Here is an 18,060-nt window from a genome sequence, read left to right on the forward strand (position 1 = left end):
TTTAATGTAAATTATTCAATAAACATTCCAAATATAAATGACCTAAATGTCTATGTGAAATAAAAAAACTGAGGTTGTATTAAAAAAGAAAGTAACACACAACTGTAGCCTGCCAATGAATACATTCACATTAAATATAAAGATACAAAGCATAAATGCAGTGAAAAAAACATATCATTACAACAGTTTTTATTAAAATTGATGAGCAATGATAGATCAATATAAGATAACAAAAAATTCAGGGCAAGAATATTAACAAAGATAAATTTAGACAATACACACTAATAAATAGGCCTATTAACAAAGAGTTCTAGTGATTGAAAATGTATCTAATAAAAGCCTAAAATATATGAAGCAAAAGTATAGTATATATAAATTAAAAATCTTTAATTATAAAAGAGATTTCAATAACCTTCAATAACGGATAGAAGAAACAGGTGGAAGATCAGTAACTATATAGAATACTTTATCAATCTTATAAGCTATCCTTTGTAAAAGTATTAGATACATTTTATTTTGACTAATTCTTTTTTTAGATTTTACTTTTATTTATTTGAAAGGCAGAGTTGCAGAGAGAGAGAGAGATTCCATCCACTGGTCCACTCACATAATGGCCACAACAGCTGGGTTGGGCCAGCCCAAAGCCAGCAGCCAGGAGCCAGAAGCTTCTTCCAGGTCTCCCACATGGGTGCAGGGGTCCAAGCACTTGGACTATCTACTGCTGCTTTCCCAGGTGCATTAGCAGGGAGTTGAATGGGAAGTTGAGCAGTCAAGATTCGAGCTGATGCCCATATGGGCATCACTCTCTCTGCCTCTCTTTCTCTGTGTAACTCTGACTCTCAAGTAAATAAATAAACCTTTAAAAAAAAAGAAGAAAAGACATGAATTTTGGTGTGTTTAATATTATCTTGATGAATTAATGGATGTCTAAGGTGTAAAAATGTGCAAAATCACAGATTCCATATTTTATATGATGCTATTTACTGTATGTCAACTATGACTCAGAGCTATACAAGTAAAATTTTAGAAAAAAAAAATTTCAGTATGTGACTTATTGTTTAAAATATTTAAGTGTAATTATTTAAAAATGTTAACTAAAATGTATTGCTTCTTTTTCCTTGTAATATACAAGTATATTAGTGACATCTACCTAGCATACATCACAGAGTTTCTGACAAGCAAAGCAAATAACAAAAAAGTTGTGTGTCAGCTTAGCATTTATGTTAGCAGTTGTTTAAATTTTGGCATGTTTGCTTTGCTGTTAATTCTTGACTGAAACATATTTATATAACATTTACTTAAAAATAACCTAAATGCCTGAAATTGTATACTAATCATTGTAGTTAAGTGTTTACCTGTATAATTTAGCTCTGTTATTCTGACACTACTGCATAAAGTTGTATAGTTGCATAAAACATCAGTATTATAGATGTCTATGCACAATTGTTAATGAATTCATACTGTGTGCCTGTCACTAATGTAAATGTGAAGTTTATCTTATCTAGATGTGTTGCTAAGGTCTTTAGCAGATAGTAGTTAAACATGAACTCAATGCTATTATAGACTGCCCTACTCAAATTTCTTTCAACCAAAATAATATTCTGCTTCTAATGAATACTGTGAATCTGGAGAGTCCAGACAGTTTACCTCTAGTTCTTTTTTTTTTTTTTTTGTCTTTATGAAAGCAATTTAGCAGTTTACCCCTAGCTGTTAAGGACTAATGATATGTAGTCCAATTGCAACTTGTATTCAAATGAATGAAAATGGGAATTCAGGTGAGTAACAACACAGGATTGATGTGAAATACTTTTCTCTTTTAAAAGGTTACCAAACTTCAGAACAACATTAATTAGGTGTTGAATCTGCAATTAAAGATACTATCACTTTTGCACCCAATGTGTGTATACACAGGCATAATCAATCAAACACTGATTGCTTTGCAAGAAAAAGTCATTTCCATTCCCAACTCACTGAGTTCTCCCAGATAAATTTAAACACACACACACACACACACACACACACACACACTTGCACTCATGCATGCATGCATGATACAGACATTTTGACACTTAAACTTTTGGAAGTCACTGTTGTCTGAATCATTTTGCATTTACTAGAAAAAAAATATGGCTAAGTTATCATAATTACCTTCCCGGTTGTATGTAATTTGCAGATTTCTGAGCTCTATCTCAATGAAATAGTGTTTCCTTTTTATTTAAATTGTAAACTTATTATTTAAACAATACAGAAAAATGTCAGTTACATGGAACTATGGCCCCATTTCATAATATTCGATGCACATTATTATAGCCAAATAGCTGAAGTAGGATACTTATATTTTCCCTTTCTTTAATTCTTTCTTTATAAACTGGAATTAATGTGGCTCATGGTTCTGGAAGGGTAAGGCTTATGGGAGTTATCCTGTGATGGCCTTCTTGATGACAGGGTCCCAAAACAGTGTAGAGCCATCATATGACAAGAGACTGAGAGCACAGATATCCATGTCTTTGTGTTAGTGAATTTTTGTAAATCCATTTGAGTTTTATCTTGGGGACTCTTCACAATGGACCTAATCTAAACCTTGTTTCCCAAAGATGTCACCTTTCAATATTACAATTGAGTGGTGTTTGCATCCTATTAATACTCACAATGAATATTGAACTCAGACATCAAGCTATAGTCAAGTCATAACATTTCATGCCTGGCTGCCCAAACCCATGTCTTTCTCAGTATGAAAACTACAATAATTCCTTCTCCAATAATTCCAAAGTCCTCATTCCAGCATTAATGTATTATTTTATTTTTTAAAAAATAATTTGATATTCAAAAGATAGAGTGGGAGAAGGAGACAGAGAGAAGGAGGGGGGCATGTATACTCACTGTTCAGTTTCCAAATGACTGGAATGCCCACAGCTGGGCCAGGCTTCAGCCAGAAGCTGAGAATTCCATCTAGGTCTCCCACATGGGTGGCAAAAGTACAACTACTTCAATCATGACCTGCTTCTCCCAGGGAGGGCATTAACAGGAAATTTAAATAGGAGAAGATCCAGGACTCAAATCCAAGCACTCTGATATGGAATCAAATCAAATCAATTTGATATGGAATCAAATCCAAGCATTCCCATCTGGTGGCTTAACTGATAGGCCAAATATCCAGAGGCCAGCACTAATCCAAAAGGTTAAAATGCAAAGTCTCTTCTGAGTCATAAAGCAAAATCCTTTGCTCTGTAGTCCTATAATGTAAGAAGAAATTATTTACATCCAATAATGAAACAGGCAGAAGGTACACATCTTGTTTGCCTAGGGCTTAAGGCCCAGGACAAGCAGATCCAGATTTCAACAGATCATGGAGCAACTTGGAGTCATTTGTGAGTTTATATGCCCTTTATTTACAGTGGCAGTGAGGACAGCCACATGCCCCTATGGTGGTGGGACCGTAGGAGCTATCTGGTGTTGTGTTCACAGTTGCAGTAAGACACACACACACACACACACACACAGAGAGAGAGAGAGAGAGAGAGACTTCTACATACAGCCCACAGACAGCCAAACATAGCCACATCAATCATTAGTACCACTCACAAGCAATCACAAACCTGTCCATACCCATCCATAGGCAATCATGTGTGCCATGCCCCCTGCAGTTGCTTATATACATTTACAGACAAAATTAGATCAAAGGCAAGATGTTATCTAACAGACTGTGGACAGCTAGCCGAGAAAGTGGACCTGTTAGTTATTAGGATATCAGTTACCATAGAGAGAAAGAGAGATGTGAACACCAAAATCAATCAATCAATCAATCAATCAATCAATAAAGGCATGGGGATTTGATATCCTCACTTTCCAAGTCCATCTCCTCTGCACATTTCTATTCCAAAAAGGAAGAATAGTCAAGTAGAAAGGAATAATAGGTCCAAAAACTGTTGGAAACTCAGCAAAAAAAAAGTATTAAATCTTAAAGTAGCAAGTCTGGCGTTTTGTGTGTACTATAGCAAGATATGGACTCCTCAAGGCTTTAGGCAGCACTGTCCCAAGACGTGGGTCAAGTGACTGCCGCTGGTGGCTGCACACTCTTATCAGCAGCATTCACAGAAAGGCATGGGATGTTGGTGGTTGTTCTCCATTTATGGCATCACCACTGTGGCTTTCCTCCCATAGCTCTACCAGACATTTAATCCACTGGGTGTTCTTTGCAAAAATTCTAGTTCTTCACCAAATTTCTTGCTGGTCTCCAAGGCATTCCACAGAAATCTCAGCAAAGATTCCATAATTTTTGCATTCTATACACCTACAAAATCAGCCATTGGTTCAGTACCCAGATGGCTACCATGGTCAGGGCTGGGCCAGGCCAACATGAGAATGCAGGGGCTTCATCCAGATCTCGAATGTGGATGTAGGGACCCAAGCACTTGAACTGCCTTCTGCTGCTTTCCTAGGAGCATTATCAGGGAGCTGGATTGGAAGTGGGACACTCACTCAAGACATGAACCAACACCCATATGGGATGCTGGCATCCCAGACAGTGGCTAAAACTGCTGTGCCACAATGCTTGCCCTAGGAACAAACTTTAAACACCATAGTTGGAATAGGTTTTCACTCTGTAATATCTCACAATGTAGAATGCATTCTAGCATGACTTCTGAGTGGACAAATCATATCTAAAATGCATGTAGAGAGGAAAAAAGACCTAACAATGCTAGAGAAATTAGGGTTATATTTTTCCCATAAATGTTTAGGATTCATTTAGTAATTGAAACCTTTAGTTTCATAAGCATCTCTTAAATTATAATCTTAAATATGACCACTTTACTTTTGTTAAATTCTATTTTCCCTTTGTTCGTCTGAGGACATTAAAATTTATTACATATGTATGACTACTTAAAGCCTTGACATTTTAATATATGCATTAGTAAGTACCTCAGTCTTTTTCACTTTTCTACAACAGAATAACTCTGAGACTGAGTAATTTATTTAAAAACAAATATTTGTCTCTCACAGTTCTGAAGGCGATGAAGTCCGAGTTTAAGACACTGGCATCAGGTGAAAGTTTGTCATTACATTCTCAGGTGGTGGAAGATGGTAAGCAGTAAATTCTTGCTTGACAAATTTTTCTATAATGCCATTAATCCACTCATGAAGGCAGAGCCCTTATGATTTAAGGAACTTCCATTAGGTCCACCTTTCTAATATTGCTGCGGGAGTCTGCGATTCCAAATGCCCAGTTTGTGTTACGTGACCACAGATTTAGAATCATGTACAAGGAAGAGTGTGCAAAACTGAAGTAGTTGTTAAGTAAAAAGATAAAATGTAAACAAAATAGAAAGCTCCCAGCCACACTGAGAGGGGTTTCTGAAGGAGAGAACCATTGAGGACTGATTGTCTAGATTTTTCAGGCTGTAAGACAGGAGGTTCTCATGATTGGTCTAAGAAACAAATTATGAAATGATAGTTTTGGTTGTTAAATTGGGTGAAAGTTAATTCTACAGTTGAGACACAAATGAAACTTTCCCCCAAATTGTATAAAACTCTTATTACCTAGATCAGTAACAACTACATTGGAAAACCTTGAATAAGATGATTGGCACATGACATCAACATCATTCACAGAAGTCTGTTGCTTGACTTTTCTCATGTCCTCTGAGACTCATCTCCAAATGATGGCGAGAGTCCCCCACTCCCCCAGTCCCTGTCTACCTAGTCAGAAGTCTATCAATCCCCCTCTTAAGAGGTACCCTAACTGCTGTTAGAGAGGAGGGATGATGACTGCTCTGGCTACTTCAAGCTGGAGATGGGTGATGTTGGAGACAATAAGTGTTCCTCCTCCAAAGGTCTGTCTAGGGTTCTCAGATCAAAGGTCTGTATCTGTTGTTCCATCTACAAGCATTTGGTAACCTCTAGACAGGAAGAGACAAGCTTTATAAGAAAGTTGAGCATACAGGGCCAAACAAAAGCGGTATTACAAAACTGCAAAGAGGAGCTACAAAAGGAAAAATCCATGTCCATATGTTAGAGTCCTAAATAGGACAAGAAGGACTCAGCTAGTTTGGACTTAAACCTGTCTAATTGTCTTATGAGCCTGATATTGCCATTTAGAACTTATGTACTTCCTTATAACAGATGAGAGGTATTAATCCAAAGTCAGTATGTCTCATTTAATAATCTACATGCCCCACTTTGTTGGGACATGAGGATGTCTAACGCCTACTATTTTACTACAAGACCATAGAACTTAATAAGTTAAAGAAGTTTGTTCAGCCTTGATGGGTATAATTGTGGCCCCCATCCCTTTTGAACTAAAAGAGTGAGATTTAAGACAGATCTCTACAAGGAGGGAATACTGACAAACCAAAGGAGGCTTCTGTATGTACAGTATCTCACTCCAGGGCTTTCTAAGAGTGGATTGTCAAGGGCATTGTGCTTGAAATGCAGGGCAATTCTGTCATCCTTCAGTGTATTCCATTGTCAACAGCATTAAAAACATGGCATCAAACCATTAGTGGAAATAAGCAGGTGAAGAATAAGATGAAAAGAAATTAGCAATCTGAGTAGCAACGGTATCCCCCATCTTGATGATAGAATTAAAGGATGACAAAATTGAGGGGTAAAAGCTGGGGAAGAGTGTGTGTAACATTTTAATTACTCTTTTTTATACAGGAGTTCAAGTCCTTTGGTAACTTCGCAGGAATATTCATTTTCCTTTGACATGTTGAGGTCATCTTCCAAGATCGAAGTTGGTTCAGAAACTCAGGATTTCATTTGAGAACGGTGATCCAGGATTCTAATTGGGACACTTGCTGCAGCAGGAATAGAAAGAATAACAAAATTGTCAGCCTGATCTAATCAGAGTTATGGTAATCAAACAGTTAAAAATGGGCAGATAATGCCAACCCCTTTAAGACTCAGTTTTACCAAGCAATAGAGAATCATATGCTCCTATTGGCAAGAGATGAAGAAGAAAGTCACTACAAAACGCAAACTGCAGAGAAAAGATATGAAAACATCAGGTTAGAAAAGGATCAAAGGATTGAGTTTTCTCTGTTGCCAAATTTGGTGAAGAAACCAGTCTGTCCAGCTGTAGCTAGAGGCCTCCCCTCTCTCCTCCTGACATTTGACATTGAATGAGTAGGGGTAGGAAGGAGAGAGAGGGAATGAGGAGTGTAGATTTTGGTCCAATACCTTAAGGGGCTGTTGGAGTCAGCTCCTATTAGGGAGCCTCCCTAGGAAATTTCAGTTACTCCAAGACCACACTCCAGTATCACCCACTGGATGAATTTACAAAAAAAGGAAGACCAGCTTTCCCAGCACCAAAAGGAGAGAGAGGTTAATCAGATATACCCCCCAACAAGCCTCCCCTCCTAGCTTTTAATACTGGCAGCCACACTAGATGCTTTTTAACTGAGTTTTGGCATTTTTGATTGATAAAAGACTATGGTGGAGTTCAGAAAGTCTCTGGAAAAAAAAGTTGAAAGTTGATCATTTCAATTACCCTTATGACAATTCCAGGTGAGCCCTCAAGAAATGTTGCAGAAGTCTGCAGTTCTAATCACTGGGGATCCTGTCTTTTGACCATGAAGCAATAAGAACAGGTACAAGAAAGAATGTGTAAAGTAGAAGTAGTTTATTAAGTGAAAGGGGAAAGCAAATGTAAAAGAGCTCCTGCAAGCAGTAAAATGGTTCTCTAATGGAGGGAACCATTGAGGGCTGATTGTCTTGGGGTTTGTATAGACTATAAATTCCCATGATTGGTCTGGAAGAGGCATTGAGAAGTGATTTTTTGACTGGTTAATTGGGTGACTAAGTCTCCAATTGAGAGTCAATAAAACCACAGAAAGCACATGAAGCCTTCCACCCAAGACGTGTAAAACTCTCATTACCTAGATCAGGTGCGACCATCCAGATAAACCTTGATTTAAACGCCCTTCACAGGAGCCAGTGGGTGACTTTTCTGCAGCCCTCTAAGACCCATCTCCAGGTGGTGGGAAGGGTCTCCTATGATCCCATCTACCTGGCTGGGGTTCTATCTCTCTGTCTTTAATGTACTGAAGATTAAGTTTCCAACACTAAGTCCAACAAAGTGACTGATGCACTTTGGCTTCTGCCATTGCATGGAAGACTTGGATCAGTCTCCAGTTTCCTTGGTTAGGCTTGGTCCAGCCCCAGTTTTTGTAGCCATATGGGGAGCAAACCAGCAGATGAGGGGCCTTTCTGAATCTCTGCTCATTAGATAAATAAAAATAAGTATTTAGAAAAAGAAGCTCAGGGAATTCTAAGGATAACAAACAAAAAATAAGAGAAATCAGGGAAGCAATATGTGAAAACAAATAAGAAGTTTAATAAGCATACAAACCGTAACATCAACAAAACAGAAGTTTTGGAGCAGAGGGATATTATGACTGAATTGAAAATTCCATAGAGAGCTTCAACAGCAAACAATGCAGAAGAAAGAATCAGTGATCTCAAAGGCTGCTTACTTGAAATTATGCAGTCAGAAGAACAAAAAGAAAACACACACACGAGTGAAGGCATAAAGGACACTGTCAATAAGACTAATCTATGTGTTATTATAATCCTAGAAGGAGCACATAAAGAGACAAGAACAGAGGCTTATTTAAAGAATTAATGGCTGGCATTGTGGCATAGCAGGTAAAGCTGCTGCCTGCTGTGGTGGCATCTCGGATGAGATGCAGTTCCAGTCCCAGCTGCTCCACTTCTGATCCAGCTCTCTGCTACGGCCTGGGAAAGCAGTGGAAGATGTCCTAAGTCCTTGGGCCCCTGATCCATGCAGAAGACCTAGAAGCAGCTCCTGGCCCCTGGCTTCAGATTGGCCCAGCTCTGTCCATTGTGGCCATTTTGGGAGTGAACCAGCAGATGGAAGATCTCTCTCTCTCTCTCTCTGCTTCTGCCTCTCTGTAACTCTGCCTTTCAAATAATAAATAAATCTTTAAAAAGAATTACAGAAAAATTGCCAAATTGGAGTGATAAATAATTGCTCATTCCACTAAGTTTAAGGAATCCTTAATAGATTATGTATGGTGTTTATCAAGACATTTTAATGATAGATTTTCAAAAGTCTAAGTTTTTTTTTAAAGAGGGAATTTTGAAAATATCAAGAAAAAAGTCATGCATCTTTTCTCTTTAGAGGTCTTTACAGGAATTTAATACCCCATCCTATGTACAACTTCTTATTTTTGCTGAGAAATAGGTGGGTTTCTCAGGAGAAACCTTGCAGGATATTAGACTGTGGAAGAATATAATCAAGGTGCTGAAAGAAAAATAACAAAAGATGCAGCCTAGATTATTCCCAATACTGTACACTAGATACGAAAGATAAACCTTGTTCATGAAATCAAAGCAGAGAGATGTTGTCATTATTCAAACTTCATTTTTGTTTTGCTTTTGTTTTGTGATATATATTTATTTAATTTTATTAATATGAATCAGATTTCATGTATTTCAGAGGTGTGATTATAAGAAGATAACCATACTTCTTTCCCTCCCTGCCTTCCTCCCTGAACCTCTCTCCTTCTATCCTCTTTTTTTAATTTTTGGGAAAATATGATGGGGTTCTTGACATTGAAACAAAAGGACAGAAGTTACTATATGAAAATATTAAGTCCATGATAAAGGTAAGACTGTGAGTCAGTTCAGAATATTCCAAAACTGCAATGTTGGGGCCAAAATTATTTTTAACAACATTAGAAAATTTACAAGATAAAATATTAAAAAGCTATATTTGCAATAATTAAATATAAATAGTTATAAAATTACAAAATATGGTCGGAAGAGAAGTCAAAATGTGAGTTTTTGCAGGCAGTTGGCATTTAAGTTGTTAAGAATTAAAAGTAGACCATTATAACCATTAAATGTTTTATGTTTCATTGTAATCAGGAATAAAACAAACCTGAAGTAGATAAAGAGAAAGGAATCAGAGTATATACGCGTGCGCACACACACACACACACACACACAAACTCACTAAATCACAAGGAAAATATCTGGCAAGAAAGGAGGAAACAGTAAAGTAGCTACAAAAAACAGGGATTAATTAATAATAAGAAAAACGTCCTTATCTATCAATTTTTATATCGAGAACGCCGGCCTGCGCCTCACTGCCCCACCCCCTGCTCCTGCTCCCGGGGTCCCGTCGGACACCTGCCCCCCCTGCCGGTCTCCGCGCTCCGGCCTCTCCCCGCCCCGCCCCTCCCGCACAACGAGTCCTGGAACCGGGGCGGGCCGGGGAGTCCTGGGCGCGGGCAGCGCCGCCTGGTGGACGGCGAGCGGCGCTGCAGCCGGGAGACGCGCGCCCAGCGCCGACGGAGGCGGGCGGCAGCGGCGGAGGGTCGGCCTCGGCGGAAAAAAAGTTATATTGCGAGTCAACTGGTAAAAGACATGAAGTTGACTGGATAAAGTTTTAAAGTTTAATTGTATGTTGCCTAAAAGCGATCCATTTTAGCTATACTAACTCAAGATGAAAGTAACATGATGTAAAAAGATATTCCATTCCAATGGCCAGCAAAAGAAAGCTGAAGTGTTACGTAATGAATCTGGAGGGCGATTCATCAGAACATAACATTGTATAAATGTACATTCATCATCAAAGCAGCAAATAGATAAAGTTAATATCAAAACTAAAGAAGACAGACAGAAATACAATAAAAATGGAAGACTTCAATGCTCTCTTTTCAATGATGAACAGACCATCCAGACAGAACAATAAGGAAGGAATACCAGATTTAAACTAAAATTTAGACCAAATGGACCTAACAGCCATCTACAAAACATTTCATTAACATCAGTAAAACACATATTGTACACAAGTGCACACAGCACATTCTTTTTTTTTTTTTTTTTTTTTTTGACAGGCAGAGTGGACAGTGAGAGAGATAGAAAGGTCTTCCTTTGCTGTTGGTTCGCCCTCCAATGGCCCCCGCGGCTGGCGCGCTGCAGCCGGCGCACCGCGCTGATCCAATGGCAGGAGCCAGGAGCCAGGTGCTTTTCCTGGTCTCCCATGGGGTGCAGGGCCCAAGCACCTGGGCCATCCTCCACTGCACTCCCTGGCCACAGCAGAGAGCTGGCCTGGAAGAGGGGCAACCGGGACAGAATCCGGTGCCCCAACCGGGACTAGAACCCGGTGTGCCAGCGCCGCTAGGCGGAGGATTAGCCTAGTGAGCCGCGGCGCCGGCTACACAGCACATTCTTTACACACAGTTTAACTTCCACTGCACACAAAAAAGAAGGTATACTGTTTTCTTGCAAACACAGTTACAATATATAATGATAAGGTATCCTGTATTATTTCAAAATCTTAAAGAAGGATTTTAAATGATTTCACCACAAAAGATGACAAATGTTTGGAGAGATAGATTTATTTATCCTGACTGAACATTACATTTGTTTAAACATCGCATGATACCTCCTTAAAATTTATAATTTTTAGGAAAAAATTCAGTAAAACAACTACAATAACAAAATAAAAAACACTCAACAATTTACTGCTTAAATATTTAAAAGATTTGTAAAACACACACATCTATACCCACAAACAGAAAATTTTTAAAAATTATTTATTTATTTTTTTAAGAGGCAGAGTTACAGAGATAGAGGGAGACATACACACACATGGGGTGGTAGAGAAAGAGAAAGAGAGAGAGAGAGAAAGTAAGAGAAAGGAGAGAGAGATCATCCATCCATTGATTAGCAATCAATGGTTACAATAGCTGCAACTGAGTCTATCAGAAGCCAGGAGCCAGGAGCTTCTTCTGGGTCTCCCGAGTGGGTGCACGGGGCAAGAACTTTGACCACCTGTCACTGCTTTCTCAGTGCATTAGCAGGGAGATGGATAGAAAGTGGCACATCTGGAATTGGAACTGGCATATGGGATACCAGCACTGCAGGCGGTGGCTTTACCCACTACACAAAAGTGCTGACCCAACACATTTAAGAAGCAACAGCAGAGGCATGATCCATGAAAGAAATAAATAATATTCTGTGCTTCACTGAAACCGACTTTCTGCTGTATTTCAAATATCAAGAGGCTGCAGACTGCAACACCAGCATCCCATATGGGTCCCAGTTCAAGTCTCAGCTGCTGGACTTCTACTCCATTTCTCTGCTAATGCACCTGGGAAAGCAGCAGAAGGTGGCTCCAGTCCTTGGTCTCCTGCACCCATGTGGGAGTCCAGGATGAAACTCCCAGTTCCTGGCTTTGGTCTGTCTCCACATTGGCCATTGTGGCCACTTGGAAAGCAAACCAGCGGGAAGTTCTGTCTCTCCTCTGTTGTAACTCTGACCTTCAAAAAATTAAATCTTCAAAAAGCATTATCATATACTGCTCACAGTATATCTGAAGTACACACATTGCTCAATGAAAAGAAATGGTACATAGCAAGCTCCCATGTCTATTTCACTGTACATATACACCTATATGAGAAAACACATATTTAATGCATATTTGTACTCTTATGCATTGAGAGACAGAGAGGGAGAGAAGTAACAATGGAAAATTTTAACAACTGTTTCTTAAAAGGTTTATGTTTTTAATATTGCATTACTAAATAGGATTATATTATATTTATAAAACATTAACATTTTCACTGTGAATTATTTAAAAATTGGTTTCAGGAAAAAAGAATTGTGTTTTTATAGCAATAATGATCATTCATTGGTACATGATCTATCTTCTATGTCTCATGGAAAATGGACTCCCTTTCTTGTTGTCTCTCTCAATCTCTCTCCATCTCTTTACCAGTATCCAACACCCAAATTCACACACAATACATGTCTCATAATTTCATGATGAGCATGATTCCTACTAAATAAATACACTTACTTAATTTTAATCAGAGTTCCTTTCTAATTTAACATTAGCAACAACAAAAATTAATACTTCCTCAACTGATGAATTCTTTTAGGCATAGTTATTTAAGGAACTATAAAAGCAGTCATCATTTTCTATGGTATTTTGTAATCTCATTGGGAAAATGGGTTTTATTAGAAAAAATATACCTACCAAGGCAACATCTTGAAGACTAAAGTATAATGTGGCTGAATGAGAAATGTTAGAAACAGATTTGAACTCTGAAGGAAATGCAAGTTTCAATTAAAATAGAAGGAGAGGAAACGTGGCTGGCGCTGCAGTTCACTAGGCTAATCCTCCGCCTGTGGCGCTGGCACACCAGGTTCTAGTCCCGGTCGGGGTGCTGGATTCTGTCCAGGTTGCTCCTCTTCCAGTCCAGCTTTCTGCTGTGGCCCAGGAGTGCAGAGGAGGATGGCCCAAGTCCTTGGGCTCTGCACCCGCATGGGAGACCAGGAGAAGCACCTGGCTCCTGGCTTCGGATCAGCCCGCCAGCTGTAGCAGCCACTGAGGGGTGAACCAACAGTAAAGGAAGACCTTTCTCTCTGTCTCTCTCTCTCTCACTGTCCACTCTGCCTGTCAAAATAAATAAATAATAGTTTTTACTTTCTGCTGTGGAGTTTTCAGAAATTAAGTAAGATTTGAAAAACAGTGGTGGTGGTGTAGTTAAGATTGTCCCTTTATTTCAAAGTAATTCCTATGCCAACATTTATAATCTGAAAGTTTTATCATGTAAAAGTAAAATTGAGAAGTATTTAGGATTTGTGAGATATTCAGTTTACCTGATGCTGATTTTTGTTCAAGAATAAAATAAACCCTCAATGAATTCACATTGAATTTGTAATTCATAAGAAACTTTACTTGTCAAAATATAATTTATATAAAAATTGATGAGTCATCATCACAGTTTTCATTAATTTTGATTTGGTTACAGGATAGATCGTCCTGATCACCTGCTCATTTTAGGGCTAATCATATCTTTTTATCTGTGATGCTGATTTTTGTAGACCATGATGTATTTGAAATTCCAGACAGCCCAACTCAAACTAGTATAAATAGACAAAATTACCTTTCTAGTTCTCCTCTTTCTTCACTAACCTCAGCCTTTCTATTTGACATTATTTTCCCCATTTAAGTATCACAGTTCTTTTCTTTTGAATAAAGTATAAGGTATAAGAATTTGAGTCTATTATATGATATGTTGGCCCCCCAGAATTTTGCCTTTTCAAAGAACCTAAACCCTGAAACTAAAAACAAATTTAAAACAAAGTACCTTAAATGTTTGCCCCAATTCCAGATGTATAAAGGCCTTTTTATAGGTACAAGCAGCTTATTGTTTGCTCATGACACTTAAGCTAATTTTATGGAATACAAACACAAGATATGTCATTAGAACAAAGTCAAACATAATTTTTAATGAAAAATTGTTATTTTAATGAAAAAATTATTTTGTGAGGGAAATCTCTTCTTGTGTCTGTATAATAATGTGTATGTTCATGTCAACTAACTATACTATTATGTAGTAAAACGTTACTATTAACTGTTCTCTAGCGTGTTCAATTACCTTTCTTTGGTAATAAACTTAATTTCAGTCTATAGCTAAAAAAAGATGTTAGTAGCAGCCATTAACTTTTACCGTCTCCTGAGTTACACAGGAGATACAAGTAGTTAACTTGCTTATTGTTCATCTTTGACCTGGGGGGCTATCATTTCAAGTAATTTCAAAGAATATTTGGGTAAATTCCCTTAGAGAACACATCAAAAACACTAACCATGTGACTTCAACAAAAATGAGGTGAAAAGACAATGACAGCAGCAGTTTTCATGGTGCAGTTCAAACAGAAATGAGGAAATCTGTTGCACAATATCCCCCTGGAGGATCCAGATTAATCCGGATGTTTGTTGAGTGATGAATCTGGATTAATCTTATGAGACCAGTTCCCATCTCAATGTCTGACATAAGTTAGGGTTTCAGAATGTATTTGAATAAAATTCATCAAAGAAACAGGAAGGAAATAGTATGGTTTCCCTAGGCAACACAGCTAGTAGTAGAACTGTATTTAGAAACTTTGACACCCACTACCATGGAGAAATCAAGACGCCTGGTTTGTAATTAATTCTTCAGCAAAACATAGGGCAGAGGCAACCCTGGTGTTATATGCAGAACCCTAGATCATGTGGCAGCCTCGCAAACCCATAGGATTCATTTTGAGAGTGATCTGACAGGAACAGGCATTGTGGCACAGCAGGTTAAGCTGCCACATGGGACCCCTGCATCCCATACCAGAGGCTGGAGGGCCAGAGACTGAGTCGTGCATCTGAGCCTTCCTGCTGGTGATTGTGGAAAACAGTAGGTGATGTCCCTGGTACCCGGATCCCTGCCACCCATGTGGAAGTCCTAGATGGAGCTCCTGGCTCCTGGCTTCGGCATTTCCCAGCCCTAGCTGTTGCAGACACTGGGAGTGAACCTGAGGCTAGAAGGTCGCTCCTCTCTCTCACACTCTTTCTCTCTCCCTCCCTCCCTCCCACCCTCATCCCTCCAAATAAATAAGTAAATAAAACATTTGTAAAACACAAGACAGTGATCTTTCAGAGAAAAAAGAAATCAGTATATATACTGCACCCAAATAAACATTTTATAATTCCATTTTCCACAAATGTCTAGAAGTAGTATGTGTGTATGGAGAGGGAAAGAAAGAGGGAGAGAGGGAGAAACGAAGACAGGGAGAAAGGAAGAGAGTGGGAATCATCTATCCTGGATTTTTAATTTCCTCCTGTAGCTTTTTCTGGGGTGGTTTTCAGTCACACAGACAGCCTAAGTGCAGTGAGGTGGGGGATTGAAATAAAACCCAGAAAGTAGTTCCACAAACAATGGAAGCAGGTAACAAAGGCAAGCTCTGACACTACTATAATCAACATCTTTACTCTTAGATCAGGATGCTGCAAAATGACAGTAACCTAGGAGGTGGCATATTTTTGCAAAATCAGTTGGTAGAACTTGCAAAGAAGAATATGGACTGGAATAAACACTAATCTGCTGTGCTTGATGTGTGGCAATCTTCCTGTCAGCCAGGCTCCCATCACTCCCTTTCCCCGTGGACATTCCTACTTTAAGTGCAGGAAGCTTCATATTTTTCAGTGTGCTAACCCCAGTGTACCCCCAGCCACCCACTTCCCCAGATGTTCCAAGGGTGTTACAGACCCATGGAATTCTGGAGCCAGATCGGACCTTGTAGAGGTATGTGGCCCAAATGCCTCATTTTATGGATAAGGAAATAATCCACTGGAGATGAATGCATTTTATGCATAAGGAAATAACCCATTGGAGATGACTGACATGATTATCTCTGTGATACACAACTGTCAAAGTCTCTCCTCCCTGCCAACCAAAAAGTTCCACTTTCTACAAATGCGGTGTGTGTGTGTGAGTGCCAGGGATACAGCCTGTACAGATGCAAGTAGAGTATTTTAAGGATCGCTATAGCACCCACCTCCACAGCTTCAGATACAGGCAAGACGCTGTTGGCCTTCCTGGAGCCCACGCGGAATTTGGCAGCCTTGTAGATCTTCCAGTAGACGAACAGCACCACGCAGAGCGGCAGGTAGAAGGCACCCACTGTGGAGAACACGATGTAGGAGGGCTCGCGGCTGACCTGACACTCCTCCCTGCCCTCAGAGTATGTCTCCCCCCAGCCGAAAAGCAGCGGGGCCAGCGAAATGACAGCGGACAGCGCCCAGGTGAGCGTGATCATCACGTTGGAGATGCACTGGCGAGCGCGGAGCGTGTACTCCAGGTGGCGGGTGATGGACCAGTAGTCCAGGGCGATGGCTGTCACGTTCCAGATGCTGGCGGTGCAGCACAGCACGTCGCACGTGATCCACAGCTGGCACAGCCGCCGGCCCAGCTGCCAGCGACGCCCAGAAAGCTCATGCACCAGGCTGAGAGGCATGACCAGCGCGGCCACCAGCACATCCGAGACGGCCATGGACGCCACCAGGTTGTGTGGCACGCGGTGGAAGGTGCGGACACGCAGGATGGTCGCCAGCACCAGCAGGTTCCACGCGAATATAGCTGCCACCAGAAAGCCCAGCAAGGTCAGAACAAGCACACCGAAGACAGAGAGCAGGTGCGGGCTGGGGCGCAGCAGGTCTTCCGTGCCAAGGCTGCCGCTCCTCTTCCAGAGGAGAGGAAGTCAAGTGGGAAAAGGAAGGTAAGTTCACCGGTAAATCCATCTCTGGATTAGGAGCCGGCTCGGGGTGTGTGCAGAAGGGACATTCAGGAGGACTTAAGATGAAAGCAGCGCCCAGAGCCAATCCAGATGTTTGCACCCCCGGCCAGCGGCGGGGTTTCTGGGAAGCGCCTGTGAATTTGTCTTCAGCCTCCCGCTGGTGAGCGAACCCGGGAGACGGTGTGGTGGAGAGGAGGGCGCTCCCTGGGCTATAAGCCGTGTTAACGTTGGAGCCCTCGGAGGCTAGGAAAGCAGAGACGAGGAGCTGGACTCGCGGCCAGCCCAGGCTGTCACCTGTCTCAGGACTCCTCACCTGGAGGAGACGGCGGTCTGATCGCTCCCATGTCCGCCCAAGCAGGGCAGAGCAGCCCTGCAGCGTGTGAGCGCCAGAAGGGCTGGTGCGTCAGAGCGGTAGCTCCCGCAGCGTTGCTTCCCTACCTGCCCCTACCCAGGCGGCCGCCTGCAGCCTCAGCGCAGTGCTGGGAAGCCAAGCGTTCTGGTACCTGCCTTTCGCTTTGCGCAGTCCAACCTCCCCACTCCGTCTGGGGCTGCGGATCAGAGCAAACGCTGGCGCGCCCACCCAGACTGCTTTATCCAGCACTATGGAACGCGGTCAGCTGATGAGGTCGCCTCTCCCCGCCTCCCGGTTCCGGGAGCGCGCGTTTTGGCGCTGTCTGGGGTGCTGCTCTTGCCTCTCACCTCTGGGCCCGCAGCGCACCGTCCCTAGGCTTCTCCCCTCCTGAGGGCACCGTTTAGTGCTGTCCGTGGTTCTGCCACGGTTTTCCTGAAATGGCCCCCTGCGGGGAACAAGTTGACCAATGAACTTTTGAAATATCCTTTTAGCCACCTCCCACATCCGTCCCTCTAGGGGTGGTCGGGAGCGCTTGAGCGGTTTCTCAGTCCCGGTAGGTGCTTGTCTTCTTGTGGACTTCTTCTCCAGAGGTTTTTGTATGATTGCTTCCTTCTTACACAACA

At 41.0% G+C, this 18,060-nt stretch overlaps 1 pseudogene; it reads right to left on the reverse strand.

Moving 5' to 3' along the window:
* Positions 1–543: 543 nt before the first annotated feature.
* Positions 544–18,060, reverse strand: LOC127486644 (5-hydroxytryptamine receptor 5A-like; annotated as a pseudogene).

This window comes from Oryctolagus cuniculus, chromosome 7 (genome assembly GCF_964237555.1).
Source record: "Oryctolagus cuniculus chromosome 7, mOryCun1.1, whole genome shotgun sequence".
Taxonomy (NCBI): domain Eukaryota; kingdom Metazoa; phylum Chordata; class Mammalia; order Lagomorpha; family Leporidae; genus Oryctolagus; species Oryctolagus cuniculus.